We start from the raw sequence: 20,115 nt of genomic DNA, 5'->3' as shown, positions 1-20,115 counted from the left end.
TTAATTTCAACGCAGTAAAACACGTCACCATCCGGTCGAGGATAAATTCTCGCTTATTTGTGCGGGAGCCGCAAATCATAATGGTATCTGCAGCAGAGCTGCGACCGCTCAGCCGTCGTGCATTGTAATTATTCAAGGGAGGCCTGAGGGTGGCTAGTGGGAGATGGGAGGTGGGAGGTGGTGGGAAACAGTGAAAGGTGGGGGAAGCAGTACCAGTTGAGGGTGAATTTTCTCCGCGTAAAGTCGCGTGAGTCGATACAATGCCGCTGTGGTTCCAGCTCACTTGATTTCCGTGGTGCAGTGTAGTGAATAGTGTTGGATAGTTTATGTGGTGAATTTTGGATATCGTAGCATAAGGAGTCTTATACAACTACCTGGTAAGAGTAAAATGATATATTTGTTGTACCGGTGTATTGTAGAATTTCCTGTGGTCAAGCTGACAGAGTGAATAGTTCTATAAAGATTTTGGTCGAGAGTTGTATTGACAGTTTATAGTTAACTTACGCAGAACAGAATAATTCCTGTGCCAGCCCGTTGTTGACACAGCTGCAATGGCGTGCATTTACAATACGGGTCGAATCGTTCATTTCATTGTAAGCAGTCCCAAATTTGATAATGGGTAAAACATTAGGAAGAATGTTCGTGTATGTGTATTTACCTCCTCATTGCACTGTGTTAAAATACTAAACACTTAGTTGTAGTATTAAATCCCGGGTACAATTTGCTGTTAGCTGCATGATTGACATGTTTCATTGGTTGACCTTAAATTAGCACCTTGCAATATTAACTACAGTTCCATTCCAAATGTATAAATAAAAACATAATAATAATATTTGGCTACTTGTACATTAATGGTGTATATAAAGACTGGTGGCCTACAATTATTTCCAATTTGTTATAAAACCAACAAGGAAATACTACGATATTATATTATATAAGTGTATGTTTCATGCTCCTAATGATCCGATTACCGTGATGCATATTTTAAGTCGTTTATAATCGTATTTTACACGAACTTGTAACACAGTACCGTTAATTTATCTGTTCCGCAAAATTAACTTATTACGTATTTAATGATAAACATTTTTTTAGGGTATTAAAAAATGTTAAACATACTTTAGTTGAATACAGATCACAAAAGTGTCTGTTGAAGTTATTATTCTATTTTTATATTTAAATCAACACCAGCTGTAATATTTCTCACAATTTTAAACAAATAATACTATAACATAGAGTGTCAGTCATAAGATTCGTAATTTCTTATCAGATAAGTGAATAAATAATAAGAGAATGTTTCATGCTGCACTTGTTTTCCATATAATTGATTAGAAAAAGGCTAAAACCGAGAAAAAAATACTTTAATACATCGTTTTCTGTATTAATTATTTAAATTTGCTACCCAAAAAAATTAATCAAGAGGAAACCATTGTATGCGATATTTTAATGTAGTCTGCCAAGTGTAAATAGATACCCAGCAGCCACCACTACCGGTTTCACAATAAATTTGTTTTAAAACATTTTGACCAAAATTTAGTAGGTCCTTTAATTTTATAGATTTAAAAATATTAAAAGCAAAGACATCGGGTCGATGAGAGCTTGGCCACGTGGAGTTGAATGGTCTCGTATTGATCTAACTTCCACCCCCAACGCCCTACCGCATGACTCATACAACTGAGGGAAGTCATACAAAGATAAACTCATCAAACAACACTGACTGTAGGCTAAACACTCTTTGGCATCATCTGATATAAACAACAAACATCGACCATCAGCGCCCTACCGCATGACTCATACAACTGAGGGAAGTCATACAAAGATAAACTCATCAAACAACACTGACTGTAGGCTAAACACTCTTTGACATCATCTGATATAAACAACAAACATCGACCATCAGCGCCCTACCGCATGACTCATACAACTGAGGGAAGTCATACAAAGATAAACCTACCAAACAACACTGACTGTAGGCTAAACACTCTTTGGCACAATATGATACAAACTACAAACATCGACCATCAGCACCCTACCGCATGACTCATACAACTGAGGGAAGTCATACAAAGATAAACTCACCAAACAACACTGACTGTAGGCTAAACACTCTTTGGCATCATCTGATATAAACAACAAACATCGACCATCAGCGCCCTACCGCATGACTCATACAACTGAGGGAAGTCATACAAAGATAAACTCATCAAACAACACTGACTGTAGGCTAAACACTCTTTGACATCATCTGATATAAACAACAAACATCGACCATCAGCGCCCTACCGCATGACGCATACAACTGAGAGAAGTCATACAAAGATAAACTCACCAAACAACACTGACTGTAGGCTAAACACTCTTTGGCACAATATGATACAAACTACAAACATCGACCATCAGCGTCCTACCGCATGACTCATACAACTGAGGAAAGTCATACAAAGATAAACTCATCAAACAACACTGACTGTAGGCTAAACACTCTTTGGCACAATATGATACAAACAACAAACATCGACCATCAGCACCCTTCCTCATGTCTCATATAACTGAGGGAAGTCATACAAAGATAAACTCATCAAACAACACTGACTGTAGGCTAAACACTCTTTGGCACAATATGATACAAACAACAAACATCGACCATCAGCACCCTACCGCATGACTCATACAACTGAGGAAAGTCATACAAAGATAAACTCATCAAACAACACTGACTGTAGGCTAAACACTCTTTGACATCATCTGATATAAACAACAAAGCTCGACCATCAGCGTCCTACCGCATGACTCATACAACTGAGGGAAGTCATACAAAGATAAACTCATCAAACAACACTGACTGTAGGCTAAACACTCTTTGGCACAATATGATACAAACTACAAACATCGACCATCAGCGTCCTACCGCATGACTCATACAACTGAGGAAAGTCATACAAAGATAAACTCATCAAACAACACTGACTGTAGGCTAAACACTCTTTGGCACAATATGATACAAACTACAAACATCGACCATCAGCGTCCTACCGCATGACTCATACAACTGAGGAAAGTCATACAACGATAAACTCATCAAACAACACTGACTGTAGGCTAAACACTCTTTGGCACAATATGATACAAACAACAAACATCGACCATCAGCGTCCTACCGCATGACTCATACAACTGAGGAAAGTCATACAAAGATAAACTCATCAAACAACACTGACTGTAGGCTAAACACTCTTTGACATCATCTGATATAAACAACAAACATCGACCATCAGCACCTTACCGCATGACTCATACAACTGAGGGAAGTCATACAAAGATAAACTCATCAAACAACACTGACTGTAGGCTAAACACTCTTTGGCACAATATGATAAAAACTACAAACATCGACCATCAGCGTCCTACCGCATGACTCATACAACTGAGGGAAGTCATACAAAGATAAACTCATCAAACAACACTGACTGTAGGCTAAACACTCTTTGGCACAATATGATACAAACAACAAACATCGACCATCAGCGTCCTACCGCATGACTCATACAACTGAGGAAAGTCATACAAAGATAAACTCATCAAACAACACTGACTGTAGGCTAAACACTCTTTGACATCATCTGATATAAACAACAAAGCTCGACCATCAGCGTCCTACCGCATGACTCATACAACTGAGGGAAGTCATACAAAGATAAACTCATCAAACAACACTGACTGTAGGCTAAACACTCTTTGGCACAATATGATACAAACTACAAACATCGACCATCAGCGTCCTACCGCATGACTCATACAACTGAGGAAAGTCATACAAAGATAAACTCATCAAACAACACTGACTGTAGGCTAAACACTCTTTGGCACAATATGATACAAACTACAAACATCGACCATCAGCGTCCTACCGCATGACTCATACAACTGAGGAAAGTCATACAACGATAAACTCATCAAACAACACTGACTGTAGGCTAAACACTCTTTGGCACAATATGATACAAACAACAAACATCGACCATCAGCGTCCTACCGCATGACTCATACAACTGAGGAAAGTCATACAAAGATAAACTCATCAAACAACACTGACTGTAGGCTAAACACTCTTTGACATCATCTGATATAAACAACAAACATCGACCATCAGCACCCTACCGCATGACTCATACAACTGAGGGAAGTCATACAAAGATAAACTCATCAAACAACACTGACTGTAGGCTAAACACTCTTTGGCACAATATGATACAAACTACAAACATCGACCATCAGCGTCCTACCGCATGACTCATACAACTGAGGGAAGTCATACAAAGATAAACTCATCAAACAACACTGACTGTAGGCTAAACACTCTTTGGCACAATATGATACAAACAACAAACATCGACCATCAGCGTCCTACCGCATGACTCATACAACTGAGGAAAGTCATACAAAGATAAACTCATCAAACAACACTGACTGTAGGCTAAACACTCTTTGGCACAATATGATACAAACAACAAACATCGACCATCAGCACCCTTCCTCATGTCTCATATAACTGAGGGAAGTCATACAAAGATAAACTCATCAAACAACACTGACTGTAGGCTAAACACTCTTTGGCACAATATGATACAAACAACAAACATCGACCATCTGCACCCTACCGCATGACTCATACAACTGAGGAAAGTCATACAAAGATAAACTCATCAAACAACACTGACTGTAGGCTAAACACTCTTTGACATTATCTGATATAAACAACAAAGCTCGACCATCAGCGCCCTACCGCATGACTCATACAACTGAGGGAAGTCATACAAAGATAAACTCATCAAACAACACTGACTGTAGGCTAAACACTCTTTGACATCATCTGATATAAACAACAAAGCTCGACCATCAGCGTCCTACCGCATGACTCATACAACTGAGGGAAGTCATACAAAGATAAACTCATCAAACAACACTGACTGTAGGCTAAACACTCTTTGGCACAATATGATACAAACAACACACATCGACCATCAGCACCCTACCGCATGACTCATACAACTGAGGGAAGTCATACAAAGATAAACTCATCAAACAACACTGACTGTAGGCTAAACACTCTTTGGCACAATATAATACAAACAACAAACATCGACCATCAGCACCCTTCCTCATGTCTCATATAACTGAGGGAAGTCATACAAAGATAAACTCATCAAACAACACTGACTGTAGGCTAAACACTCTTTGGCACAATATGATACAAACAACAAACATCGACCATCAGCACCCTACCGCATGACTCATACAACTGAGGAAAGTCATACAAAGATAAACTCATCAAACAACACTGACTGTAGGCTAAACACTCTTTGGCACAATATGATACAAACAACACACATCGACCATCAGCACCCTACCGCGTGACGCATACAACTGAGGAAAGTCATACAAAGGTAAACTCATCAACCATCATGACGGTAGGCTGAACATTTGTTTACACCTCGTATTCAAGAAGGTGTTGTGTCAAGTAAAACTTGTATTTTTCTTTCAATTTGAACAGTAAATAGAGTAAAAAAGTTCCCTGTTTTCTAGTATTCAAACTACTAAACAAACAAAAGCATATCTAAACCTCAACAGTGTAGCATATGGTGGAATAGCTTATAAAATGGCACAGTTTTTAACATATTTGGACACCTTCTTGTATACAGGGTGTAAAAAAATGCAATAGACCAATGTTATTAAATGTTTATCGAACACCATAATTTTTTTCTTTGGATCCATTTACAATGGACATTTTTCTATTGATCCTCCATCGTTTTCTATTAATCATATTCAAAGTTTAATTTTGAACACGAAAATGGTATTATCTACTCAAATACATTTATAGGTAATTGATAAATTGCTGTATTAAGTTTAAAAACATGGTTATTTTAGAAAAACTTAAAATAATTATTTGGGAAGCCAATTTTTTGAGTTGGGGCCTCTTATATGCATCATCACACTTCAATTACTTTTTACTTACACCAAAACAATTTCGTCACACTGAGTACCAATCACCCTGTATTTCATAATTTAATAGAATAAACAATCTGCAACATTATATGCATAAACTATATTTGTCAACTACTGGTAGTTTTCAGCTTCGTTACTCAAACTGGCTTGCGGCATATTTAGATTACATCTCTGGCTGTAGAAAACCATTCTTTTCAGTAGAAGGTTGTTTACTTTGAAATACATTTCTTTAAGATTTAAATTGTCATTAAAAACATTACTTTTTTCAGTCTAATGATAAATATAGCTTTTAAGTACATTTTTAGCTCATACGCTATTGTGTACTTGTAGTTAGGTCTATAGTACGTAATTATACATAATTAATGTTCTTTTGAACTCTTAAATGCCTTTAAATTATATCCTCCTTGGATTTGTTTGTTCAACAAATACAATATACCGTATAATAATTATAATTTTAATTTTAAATTTCATACTATGGGTTTCGTACTTTTTGCGAATAGAAGTAGTAATAACTTTTACTTTGCTTGATTGTTATGAAGAATTGTACCAATTTATGCAATGTTATAACAAACTTTTAAAGCTGTCAAATAGGTCGATAAAATATTGATGGAACTGCTTTTCTGATAGCAGGATGGTTACACTTTTATCCGTATTGAGAGCAAAGTATCATCCTATAGGCCATGATAATATTATATCAAAAGGAATGTAGAGTCTTTCAAGTGCATGCACTTACAAATAAAATGTTAACCATGAAAATAAAATAAATAAAGCATTTTTATTACTCACTCAAAAATTAATACATGTTAAAAAAATTATAGTCAACAAATTGTCTATAAAAAAATTTTTCTTTTATCTTCAAAAGAGCTCCGCTTTACACGGACAACGTTTGCTAGTCAGCCATCAACTAATCAAACATTTCATGCATAGGTAGATCCTTTGATACTTTGACATCGATAAACTAAAAAGGACCCCCTTTAGTCACGCTAGAATCGTGTCGGTTCCCTTCAGATATTGATTCAGGGCATGGGAAGTAATTTATAATGTGTAGTAGTTCTCTTTAGTTTATGTGTTTTCCATTAATTAAACATGCCTGAAGAGGAATTAGAGACAATTTATCACTGATGTAGGTTTTAAATGTATGACGGATATATAAGACAACTGTTTAGTAATTTATTACTATTGCCCTTATTATTTCAGAATATATGTGACAAAAATCGGCGATTGGTATTTTATTGTTCTGGAACAAAACACACTAACTGTAATGTGGTGAATCCTATATTATGCATGCTAACGTAAGTAAAAAAATGAAACATTTAGATTTTAATCTAATATAAGTTTGAAGCTTCCTTAATTATGCACGTAGGTTCATAATTATTTCCTCCCGTGGTCATTAAAACTTTGAGATTCTATTTAAAACTTGTCGTATCGTGTTTTGAGGGATCTCATCATTCAAAGTCAAGTTTATAAATTTACTTTTCTCACTCCGGCTCTAAGTCTAAAAAAATTGTTGTTATCTACAGTGAGTTAAATCTTACTCACGCTTTAAAAACTAATGTGTCCGTAACTTGTGGTTGTTTTAGGCATAAAAGTACACTTCACACGTTTAGAATATTTAAAGTCGTGTTCACTTGAGGCAAAAGTAAGTGTTATATACTTGGTGATTCCATATATTTCAGTATCATGTGCTACATTTCCTTCCAGTGATGTTTCAGTCCAGTGAGCTGAAACCCTACTGGACTGAGGATATTTTGACGAACCATATAAGTATCTGAATACGGTACATAGGATTGTTCTGGTTTGTTTGCCTTTGTCGGTGACTTCAGTTCGGTGTTTATTTTAAACGCATGTTGGACATTTATAAGAGCAGTTACTCTTGAATTAGTAATAACCTTCATATCCTACGACGGTATACTATATACTCTACTTAACCTTTTTACTGGCTAGTTATGAGTTTGATTAGTTATAAAATACATAAAACCTCTCAAGATATTCCCAGAACCCTCGATAAGACCAATACATATGCTGGAGAAAATCTTTTCTAACTAATAGATTTTAAAATGACCCATTTGTTAAGTAATTTATTCCAAGAGACTAAGGCAAGTATATTAAGAAATATTTTATAATTTTTCAAACTAAATTTCCCATAAATTTAGTTTGGTGTAATGTATTTTTTACCGTGAAAATATTGTTACTTTCACATACTTTCATTACGGTGTGCTAACATTGAATGTCCAAAATAGTTCAACTGAACATAATCTTTATCATGTACGACTTGTCCTAGAGTTCATACAAATAAAATTCATCATCGAGAAGATTGTACATCCCCTAGTCTTAAAAATAACTGTTTCAACAAAAAGAAAGGTACAAATAAAACAAACTATCTTTTGTATATATTAATTTGATATTCCGAGTTTAGATAATCATAGTGAATATAGCAAGGACATTTTCCAGGGTCAGAATCAAATCCAGTTAATCACATGTATATCTTTTTAGTTTTATCAAGTAAAATTTACTTTTGGTGACGAAGTAGCTCATAAAAAGTAAAAATGTAGGATCATCCGTTTTTCTAAAAAAAGAATAACTCCCAGGGAAAGCTCTCTTTTAAAGCAGGTCATCCTTCAATCAAATCTGGAAGATACATATTCTCAGTTTATCTTTACAATTCAACAGATTTAACGCTAAACTCTTTTAATTAAAAGTAACATCAATTCCACACGTCTCAGGCCTGTTAACAGTGATCCTATTGTATCCTATTGTTTCACCAAATACTATTCCCGAGTGGTACAACATTATCTCCTTTGTGATGACCGAGCGAATGAGATTGCCAGAACCAAACTACCCAAAGGCAGTGTTTGAGTTAGCCTTAGTGTATCTCAGTGAAGCCTGTGTTAGATTGTAATCAACTACAAGTTGTTCTAGTTAACAACAACAATTGATAGAGCAGTAAATTAATAAAAACCAGTGACATCAACAGCAACAAATGTGACACAATAAAAACTATAATAACAATAAATACTATAATGGATTTGCACTTTATGAAACCATGGTAGACCAACAAAACATGGCTGTAAGTTATTTCAAGAATGTTACTTATGTAAACCTGAGAAATTTTTGTTTGATTTTGAAATTTAATTTGAAGGTGTGAGGTGGGATAAACTTGAATGAGTTCACGAACCAGCATTATTAGACCATAGGAACGGGGTTTTATTGGGTAAAAATTGGTTTTTTACATTTTTGACCCTCAAAACATAATGTTTCCCAATTTATCTCTAGAACTTTTTAAAGAGCTTAAAAAGAAATAATTCAGTATATCAAAGTGTTTTTGTACGGTTATTGGTTACGGCGAAAACTCAAAAATTTTTAAATATAAAATTCACATGTTATTCTTAAGGAGAATATTGTAAAATGTTGTAGTTTGCTTGTTTATTCGAACGTACATTTTGATCTAACTTGGCAAATTTATTGATTTTATACTATATTTATTTTACTTAAACACACACTTTATTAGTTTCCCTGTAGCGGCAAACCTAGGTACTCGTTAAACCTAATGTTATTTCAATAGATTAATTGAAAATCTTTTCGTTCAAATGGAAATTTGCTTATTTCTAGTCAAATATTGGTGAAGCTGGTACATATAGATGGGACATCTACTTCATTATCAAACGGTCAAATGTCTTACAACGAATTCTATTTAATTTTTCAATCAGACGTCTGGCAGTGTTGGGTAAAAATTCATTTATTTTATCTTGCAGGATTTATGTAAACCAATCGATACTGTAATTATCCTAGGAGTAGTACGATTATCTTGGCCTTAGAAAGCCATTAAAAAGATGACGGAGCTTAGTACCGAAACAGGAGGGGAGCGAGCTGGCGTAGTGGTTAGATCGCGGGACTTCAGTCCCTGAGGTCCCGGGTTCGATCCCCGCCAAGTCACCAATGGATTTTATCCAAGTGATAATGCCGCAACCCCTAGGTCTAGCCTGAAGTATAGTGAAAAACAATCCCAGGCTCGTGCCTAGTGTCCCAGGACAAAAAAAAAACACACACAAAAAAAGTACCGAAACAGGATTTACAAGGAAATCCTCCCAAGAATATGTGGAACATAAAAAAAATAAAGCAATCAGATGAAAAGTCCAGTAATGCATAGGTGACATACAGACAGTAAACGTTATTTCCTGTCATAAAATTTAGTAAACTACTAAACATGATTCCCAACTACAAAAATGATTCCCCAGATATAAAATTTCCCCTTATCATTTGTTTCGCTTTATGTTGTACCTAATTTAAATATTATTTTATAGAATATTATTATACAATATTATTTTAATATTATTTAATAATATTAAATTTAATCCCAAGAAAAATATAATGTATTCTAAAAGAAAAAGCTCACACAATTTACGTTATAAAGTCTTAAGTAGCAAAACATCTACATATCCCATACTTTCCCGAGTTATATTAAAATTTTCTTTGTAAAATCGTTAATTATGCCATGAGCAAACAAGATAAAAATTAAAATATATTCTCTTTCAACCTCAGTTGTGCAACCCGCATCTTTGATGTTGAAATTTACATTTAAAGCCGTTGACAAGTCCACCCCATTTCTGCTGCCAAGCGAAGGAGCAAATGTATTCATGTACGTAATAAGGCAGTGTCTTGGATGGGGGTATAATAGGCTCCTAATTAGGGCCAATCTCAAGGGAGCACCTGACGCAATGCCTCTTGAAATATGGCCTAAGTGGTTAAGCTTAGACATTATATGCTACGGTAATGAGCTAGTTGGAAAAACCAGACATAAATCACATTCATACTTTAATAGGGTATAGTTGGTATTTATTTTAAGTATTACTGATACAAATCACTTTACTGTTTTACTATCGGTTAAGTCAATAAGGACCTTAATAGTTGAGAGGTACCTTTAAAAAGGTGAAATAGGTCAATAAAAACTGAAACGCCAGAAATATGTTTCTATAACAAAGTTTATTTCATGATTTCTTATGATTATTACTTTTAGACACATATAGCTACGTAAAGGATTTAAATGTGTTTTCGCTACACTACTTTGAAATCATCAGTTTCCGTAATATGTTTATCACCTGCAAAAAAATAGTATTATTATATTATTTACTATACTAAAAGAATGTTTCCTATGCAAAAGAAATTTTTATTATTTTTAGGGGATTTTGCCGATGTAAACAACCAAAGTAATCTATTTGCTACAACCAAAAATTTACAATCAAAGTAAATTTAAACGCTGAATCTAGAAAAAAGTCATTAGTTTTACATGTTCTTAACTGTAGTAAAGAAATATTTCAGAGTATATTTTTAACTAAAAAAAATAATTATTTGCTGTAGTATAACGAAAGGTAACGCTCAAACACAAGTGAAAGTTAGTCATTATATAGAGACCATATGTTTAATGAGCGAGATTTATGGAGCCTTTTAAATATGATCGAGACCACTGGACCGCTGGAGGTTGCTGCAGTGCATGTCGAGGAAGTATTACTAAAGCTGCCATATCTCAGTAAATAATCGCCCAATCTTAAAAAAAGGTGTCAATCAATTTGTAATTAAATGTGCCTTGAAAAAGTTACCATACACTCTTTGTAAAATCAACGGTTTTTGAGTTATTTAAGAAAAAAGAATTATAAATTGCCACCATTTTGTTTTATGAATTTGGAAAATGTTCATAATTTATTTGTAGCTTTGCCTAATTGTCATAAATGTTTGTGCTAAGTTTCAATTTCGTGTGCTTGAAAAAAAAGTTAATAAGTCAATATAACAAAATGGCAGCCGTGTGAGTAACTAAGGACTCCCGGACAATCTAAATATGATATTTAGGTATGTTTCTTACCCACGAACAATGCTCTAAAAAAATTGGTAGAGAGTTCCGGGACACCCTGTATAGTGATATGAAAATAATAGCTTAAAAAACCTTAATAAGTAAGAGTATCTTGAATATTTGGGAGAGTTACTTATTACTCCATACACCTTTTCGTTCGTTAATAGTAGTAAGAGGGAAAATGTAATCATGGATTCTCATTATTTTGTTTTCAGAATTTTTATTAAAAACGATTTTCTGTGGCCAGATGTTCTTTGTGCTCCTGATTGTGTCTTACAAAAGATTGTGGTTTACAAAAACATTGTTCATTACAAGGCAATTACCTGGGGAAGACGGCCTCAACAATGATATTGGATTTTCATTTTCTTTTTCGTTTAGTAGCTTAAAAACTACAAGAAAAAATCTTTAAAATATTTCACCTACGGTTCTTTAAAGTAACTGTTTAAGTTCAGTTCTTAGAATTGAAAAGATTCACCTAACACTATCGTTTACTTACTTAACATCATTGTTGTTTTACTTCAAAACACGGGTAACAGACCAATGAGGTTCAAGGATAGAGAGAGAAGAAGTAAAATTGTATGCTTTAAACATAAACTAATCAGCTGTTCAGACAAATAAAATTGTTGTGATACAATTAGTGTTGGTACAATGATTCGTGCACTGTCAGTTGTACTGACAGGCTGTAAACGAAAACATAACCATTAGTTATGAGTAGTGATTGATAGTAAAAAACTGTCACAGGTAATACAGTGTACGAAACTCATGTACATATTCTTAACGACACCCATAGATTTTTTAAGGCACTCGCCAATCCTTAAATTTGTACTCGTGTGGTTAACACCATCTTTAAGGGATCTTTGCATAAACTATGATTATGTACATCATTAGATTCTTAGGTCCTCTAGTAAAACATTTAGCACTGGATATTTTGAAAATAGGTAAAGAAAAATACTGTATGTTAGAGCTTAGATTTTAACCGATTTCACAAATAAAAAAATATTCAGGTCAAAAAATCCTATTTAAAATTACCTTTGCAATGATAAAACTGTTATTTTAAGTGTGGAAGTTAAACATAATATTGTTTAGTTTTTTTTCATACATGGATAATGGTTTTAAAAAGAAGACCAACACTGAAAGCTCCCTAAAATATTCCATTAATACTGTCTTTTCTCTTCTTCAACTTAATTAGTCCCAACAAAGCACCCTCCCAATTTAATCATTGAAATTATTCACTGGTTTCGTTTACATTGGCAAGATGAATTACTGTGGTTTGCCAGTGACGTTTGCCTCTGAATTTGTCTTTCAACTTGAGATGTATGATAACAATTTTTATATTAAAAATATTTTATTATTCTTGTGAACTTTACAATGGTTTAATTGCAAAAAACACATAGCTTGATTGGTTTCTAAAATCATTGTTGTCGGAATAAAAGGTTAAGTTATATTTTATTTGTTTGTTAAAACTAGGCAATATATGAAATACCTTCACTGCAGCAAACCTGCAGACTATGTGAATTTCCATTTTCCCCGGGGGATTTACACTAAAATATTCCCTTAAAACTTTCAGATTTATTACCTTTTTATATAACATTAATTTTAGTGAGTACTTAGGTTTGCTACTACGAAGAAGATATTGAGGTGTGTTTATTTATTCAAATGTTGACAGCTTTGTAAAAGATAAACAAAACTTGAAAACACAATACTGGCACTACTGTAATTCATTATTCCCATCGTTTAATTTGGGCATTTACGCTGCATTATTCTTACCCTAGGGCTATTTTTTTTACCGTTTATGGCTAGTGAAATATAAACTAAACAGCGCGTTAGTTGACAAATATCATCGATTGACACAGGTAAATAGATAACTCCTAATAAATGTAAATGGCGTCCCAAACTAACATAGATGATTGCTTTCTTAATTCATTGAACTATATAATACAATAGGAAATTTGGAATAATATAAAATTCCCAGAAACTAAATCAGTGTTGCAACTACAAAGAGTTGTATTTTGTTTTATTAAAGAAATTCTGTTGTAGCTAAAAATATAAATTAATGCCTGTACACTTATCAGCAATATTTTTATAGACATATAGGTATAAGAAAGATTTTTTTAACACCCTAATAACTCATTTGTGGTTGCTTCTTTGAATTCTCACTCAAACTGGCTTACAACATAATTTGCACTTGGAAACCCGGTCCACACTATTTTCATAACAAGTAATTGGTTATGTTTCCTACAGTGGAAAACAAACAACTCTTGTTTTGATATAATTTTAAAAGCCAACATGAAATAATTAAGCAACCTACAATGTTTTGTTACCTAGAGATCTATAAACAAGCAATGCACATAAATTATTGAGTGTACCTTTCCTAGGGAAACATTAGAGACGTGCTTTATTCAGTACTTTTACAATCTAGGTAACAGTAATCCTTGTACAGTAAATAGGTTTTAAGCTGATTTTAATGCAAACTAAAAATAATTAAAATAAAATAAGAGTTGGGTAAAAACGTACATGAAAAATATTTATTTAATAAAACGTTTAGTTATACAATGGAAATCTTGGGTTTATTAGTGCAACATTCAATTCATCAAGCTGTTTCCTACCTTGATAGAAACAACAAAAAGCTAAACATGTCCAATTGCTGACAAAACAAAAAATATTCAAATTTGTTTTTGCATTCTTTCATCTTATTTCACCCCGACAAAGGGGTAGCTTTGTTGGTCTGATGCAATCACGCTGATTGCTCTCTGGTTATGTTTACATTGGAGGGGTAGGTTCGGTTACATCTTCTCCCCCAAGCTGTATCGTCTGTTCCTCCTACTCAGATATATTTATCTCGGAAAACTGGAAATTTGGAAATTCTATATATAGTTTTTGGACCTAGATTAATTTACATGTGTTAGCTGAAATTAGCAAGTAATCTTTTGTTACGTTGGTTAATTCTTTAAACATATTGATGATCGATTTAGATTTGAGACACCCCCAGGATGAATCATATCAATTAAGGTGGTAAATACCTACGTACAATATAAACAAAATAATTATAAATCTACTTTATATCATATAAATTAATCGCGCGTAAATGATACAAAATATTTTTGAAATCAAAATATTAACATTAATGCCTAAACTCTGACTTCCTTGCTGGCTAACCTAGGCCCAAGCTTTGTGAAGAGATTGAAATATCAAATAAATTTAAATCAAGAAATATTGACTCAAAAATATATCATACCCTTAATAAATAGGTTTCATTGATAAATGTCTCTAAAATTCAAATAGTTTATGTTAAACATTAACTATTCAGTCACATGTTATATAAGTTTTTTTGTAGATTTAATAATAATCTTTCATAAGGAGTGATTCATTTTGTTTAGAGTATTAACTTTTAACCTGCTGTTAACATAATTATCTTAACATACTATCCAAAGATGAAACGTATATTCCCTTGCTTGTCTTTGAATTTCCGTTTTTTCTAATGCCATGCCTTCTTTATTCATTCTATCTTTCTTTTATTATGAACATTTATCAATAACAATTGTTAAATAACTTAAGAAAATCGAAACGTTAATGTTAATCTGATGCCAAAATATTTTAAGTCAACGAAATTAATAGACCTTCAAGTTTAAATATTTTAAAAAAACCTTCCAAAAGTAAATAATGAACTTACTCATGTCCAAGAGGGATGCGTTAGGTTGATACAATGGGATGTTATTTTAAACCTGAAGGCTTTTGTCCTCCATTAAGCAATTGTAGATCGTGAAAGAGATATTTCCCCTCCATTCTCTCTTACCCAAACCTCTCCCCTCTCACAATCACCAGCTAAAGTAATTGTTGCGAGAAGCACCAGGCATCGATCCCACATTGGGTAAACAACTTCGGCGATGATCGGGTTTAATTCTCTTTAATTTAATCAGTTTCGATGGCGTTTTACATTATCGGTCTGAAAATTATACATTATATGCCAAAACTATATGAAAATAAAGTGCATTACGTTTTGTGTTGGTAATAGGCCTAGATATAAGAAAATGGTAGTTTTTATCACTATGAGCGAAAATGGCTCTTTTTATTACGCAATCGTGTTTAACTTTGAGCTAATGTTACCTTTACGTCAATGGTATCTGTTTATCATAGGTCATTTATACATACAAGTTAACTATTGAATTAATTAGAATCGGTGAATGAATTGCGAGTTGAAAAGATATAGAAAACCCAGGAAACAGAGAGCCACGCCTCAGCATAAAGTCAATCCTCGATTATGTGCGGGATATTTCATAGCTATGTGCAATAGTTTTGTTTATGTAAAGTATATCACAATACTAGCAGCAACATACAAAATGCTAGCCTTTTTGTATGGGATTTCATTTACGAGTGTAAGAAATGTTTGCTATTTATACAATTATAACTACAGGTATGTTGGATCGAATAGGACAAAGACTACTAACATTTCATGTAGAAATGAATAAACTCGTAGGGCTATGTGGTTATGAATACCTGTGGTGATTAAACACATTTTTATTTTGAAAACAATAATTGGGTACTCGTAAGATTGTAATTAGTTATTACTATCAGGTGTAGTATGGGTTTTAAAATGTTCCCTTACATAATTTTTCAAAAGAGCCCTACTTATAAGCTAGAGTCTGAAAAATACAAATCTTCAATACCTTTTACACTTGATTTCAACCGTGTGATAAATGTCCAAATAATTCTTAAGGCATTGGTTAAATTTACTCTAAAGAGGTTCGTAGGAATATCTTTTCAAAATATATAGTACATATATTAATCGTAGAAACAACGAGATTCTAAATAGCCAGCAATTATGTAGCCTTTTTTATTAAGATTAATAGTCCAGTGATTCATTAATTTAATTGTATGTAAATGATATACTACAGCACGAAAGAGTAAAGTAGATGTCTCATTTGTGTGAATTATGAAACCGGAGGATAAGCAATTTAGAAGGATGAATTAATGAGAACGGTTTATGCGGTAGGGAGAAAAACAAAACGATTTTCAGAAGAGATGGAGTTGAAAGGGAAAAGAAGGGAAGGAGAGGAGAAGTGGTAAAAGGGGGGCAAACAATCAGATGATAATGTTCTAATTTCCAGCCTCCCAAACAGTCTCTGATTTAGAGTGAAATATCACTCTCAGCTCTCTACAAAACGATCTTACTTCTCGTTGATTGTGAGGATAGTTATTAATGGATGCAACGGTTAAAACTGCAAAACTAATGAATCTTAGGAATTAATTAGCTTACGCCAATGTTCATTCAGCTCACAGTTTAAAGCGTCACTCGCCTAACAGCAACCATGTAAATATACATCACTTTAATACAATAACTTTTGTATTGAAACACTTGGAAGTAGCAAGTCTCTCGGTTTGTTCGGAGTTTTTGTTTCACCACTGTACCAAAAGATCTTTAATCAGTATTTAAGAATTGTTCGTACAAACTTCAATTTAAAAACAATTCACACGCTTCTTATCTTAAAAGATTTCTAGCATTCATTTGAATGAACTAAAACTGAAATATTTTAACATTGGTGGTTGATCAAATCTGCTTGTACAACTTAAAATCGTTGAAAACTTAAGTTAACCTCTAATGTGTAGTAAATAGTATATTGATATTGCGTAATACAAAGTGCATTCTTGTTCAGTGAACAACAATGGTAAGATTAGGCGTATGAAAGTAAAGTAATCCCTACTTCTATTCGGTACTTCTTATTCTCGCCATTTCTATGAATGTAAGTAATATTTATATAGTTTAGTCAGTCAAGTCTCCCTAAGTTAGGTGGGTAGCACGACTAATGCTAATCGTGTTTCCATTTTCAAATAATTCCTACTTACATTTAAAAATTTAGATAATTTACAATCTGTTTATTAAGTTTACGTAACTCAGCCTTATATGGCATAACCTTTCACTTCACAATCAGCGACAAACAGTTTATGTACATAAAGAATGGAGGTAAACAATTAATATATTATCACTCTTAATAGCTTATTAAAAGATAGTCTACTTTGCTACAAGAAAATTACGTTAGTAATCAACAAGTTAGTTAGACACAGAATTACAATGGTATTAATTACAATGTATTTTAACAACTTATATAAGTCTTATTATTACATTATATACAAAGAACGACTATAAATAGCATAACTTATTATCTATACAGTTGCTTCTAAGTTCAACGATTTATGCATTACTGAAAGGGCAATGGAAAGGTCAGCAGTTTGCTCTTCATATCCCATTAGTTGATCAATGAACATCTCGTAGCTAACCTCTATATAAAGGTTATCTCGCGATCAACAATGTATTGTTTATCTATTCAAGCGTTATTTACATGAATGGAGCGATTAATAATTTTCATTGGTTTGTATGTTTGTGTAACAATATAACTTTTATATTTAAATCATTTCTACATGTTTAGATGAAATTATTGTAGCGTTTTAGTCTTGAATTCATAGCTAAACAAGCTAATAACCTCCAATAATTTTGTCCCAACATGTAGAAATTATATAACTATAAAATTTGAGTCGTTGCACAAATATAGAAACCGATGAAAATTATCAATCGCTTCAGTCATTTAATCTAAGCTTAAATAGATAAACAATAAATTTGTGATATATCAATGGGCTATTATTTATATTTGTATTACTATACTTAAATGAGTATGATCATATGATTTCTTTATGATTTTGATTTCCTTATTCCGAGATTATTTTATAATGTTCACTGTGTGCTATACATAGGTAGTTTTAAAAGGAGTGTCCCAGTACTATTGGTCGAAAAGCTTGGAGTTTGAGTGTTATTGTGCTATATATCGTTGAAATAATCGTTTATGATGTGCAGTATAAAATTAACACTTTAAAAATTGCATCAAAATACAAAGTTAAGTTGGTACAATCACAATGCGATAAATTAAAAAAAAACCTCTATTTCAAGGGATTACAAAAATAAATAAAACCATAAAATAAATGCAGAACATAATAGATATATTTTCCGACTTTTAAGACTTTACATTATGTTTTCCCACACAATTTAAAGTTGATGTACAAGACAGTGAAAATGTTTGAAATGTGTTGGATGGTGAACATTGTGGAGATAGATTTATCCAACACACTCAAGATTTGTCATATTTACTTTCCTAAATAAGTAAAATAAAACTAAATATTTTACAAACCAGAAAATTGTTCCCCAGAATCTATATAGATTTATCCAACACACTCAAGATTTGTCATATTTACTTTCCTAAATAAGTCAAATAAAACTAAAGATTTTAAAGCCCAGACAATGTTTCCCCAGAATCAATAGATATTGCAGTTTAGTAATGCAAATGTCAAACTCATTTCACAAAAGCCAAACGTTCCCCTGTTGAGTCGATAAAGGTCTGCCAAAGAGTAATGAGGCGTCGTATTGAAGAAGCGAAGCGTCCACCAGTCGAACCTGACCAGCCTTTGATGTTAAAGTCAACATTTGCATTAGAGAAGAGGTTCAAAGGTTTGATTAACACTCTTCCCTACATTTCACAAAACGCAGTCATTCAGAACGACCGTTGAGAGTTTATTTATCCATATTGGCAAACAGTATTTATTGGTTTTGAAATAGTGTATATTTCAGTCAATTTACTTTTTGTTTTTTAGGTTATCTTCCATATTATGCTTAATTATATGTTGTAGAGATCACATCTTCAACATAAAATTAAAGTTTTGTCCCACAAAAGGACTGAAAAAGAATAATTGAAGAGGATGATGTTATCGATGATTCGATGATCAATACTTTAGTACTGTATTTGGTGATTGATTAGGTAATCGATTATTGATCCATACTCATTATATTCTATTCTGCGTATTGAGGTACGCCCCTGGTATTCTTTCGTCAATGGGAAAGTCGAGCTGTTGTAAGAAAGCATAATTTCAATGACACATGGAATCTTAGTTTTGACTTAGCTTAGAATCGAACCAGCAGTCTCTAGATTTGAAAGCGAACACTATAACCTTTGGGCTACCCAGTTATCAAGGGAATCATGCTCAAAAGATCTGTGGGATTAATATAATTTAGTACCCACTCCTTAGAAAGAGCCAAGTATATAATATGTAATAACGTAACGTGTAATGCTATGTTTATGTAATAGCTGAGTACAGAGCTATGTACACAGAGAGTGTTGTGTATACAGTGTGGGTTTGTGTACATCAAGTTGTAAACACAACTCCCACCCACCACTGTTCATAGACAGAACCGTTCACGGAGGTGTTTGTGTAATACAATTTACATGTAACGT

The 20,115-nt window shown here is 33.2% G+C and overlaps 1 protein-coding gene across 1 annotated transcript in view; it reads left to right on the top strand.

The window, feature by feature from the left end:
- The first annotated feature begins 232 nt into the window (after positions 1 to 232).
- The window catches only part of LOC128989111 (follistatin-related protein 5-like), a 59,843-nt gene continuing 39,960 nt past the window's right edge, over positions 233 to 20,115 (top strand). The window contains exon 1 of the mRNA XM_054410976.1: positions 233 to 377. The gene's annotated coding sequence lies outside the window, so the exon portion shown is untranslated. The remainder of the gene's footprint in view (positions 378 to 20,115) is intronic.

This window comes from Macrosteles quadrilineatus, unplaced genomic scaffold, assembly GCF_028750875.1.
Source record: "Macrosteles quadrilineatus isolate MER2022 unplaced genomic scaffold, UCM_ALF_1.0 Scaffold_3__2_contigs__length_128488019, whole genome shotgun sequence".
Taxonomy (NCBI): Eukaryota; Metazoa; Arthropoda; class Insecta; order Hemiptera; family Cicadellidae; genus Macrosteles; species Macrosteles quadrilineatus.
This window is presented reverse-complemented; position numbering and strand designations above follow the sequence as displayed.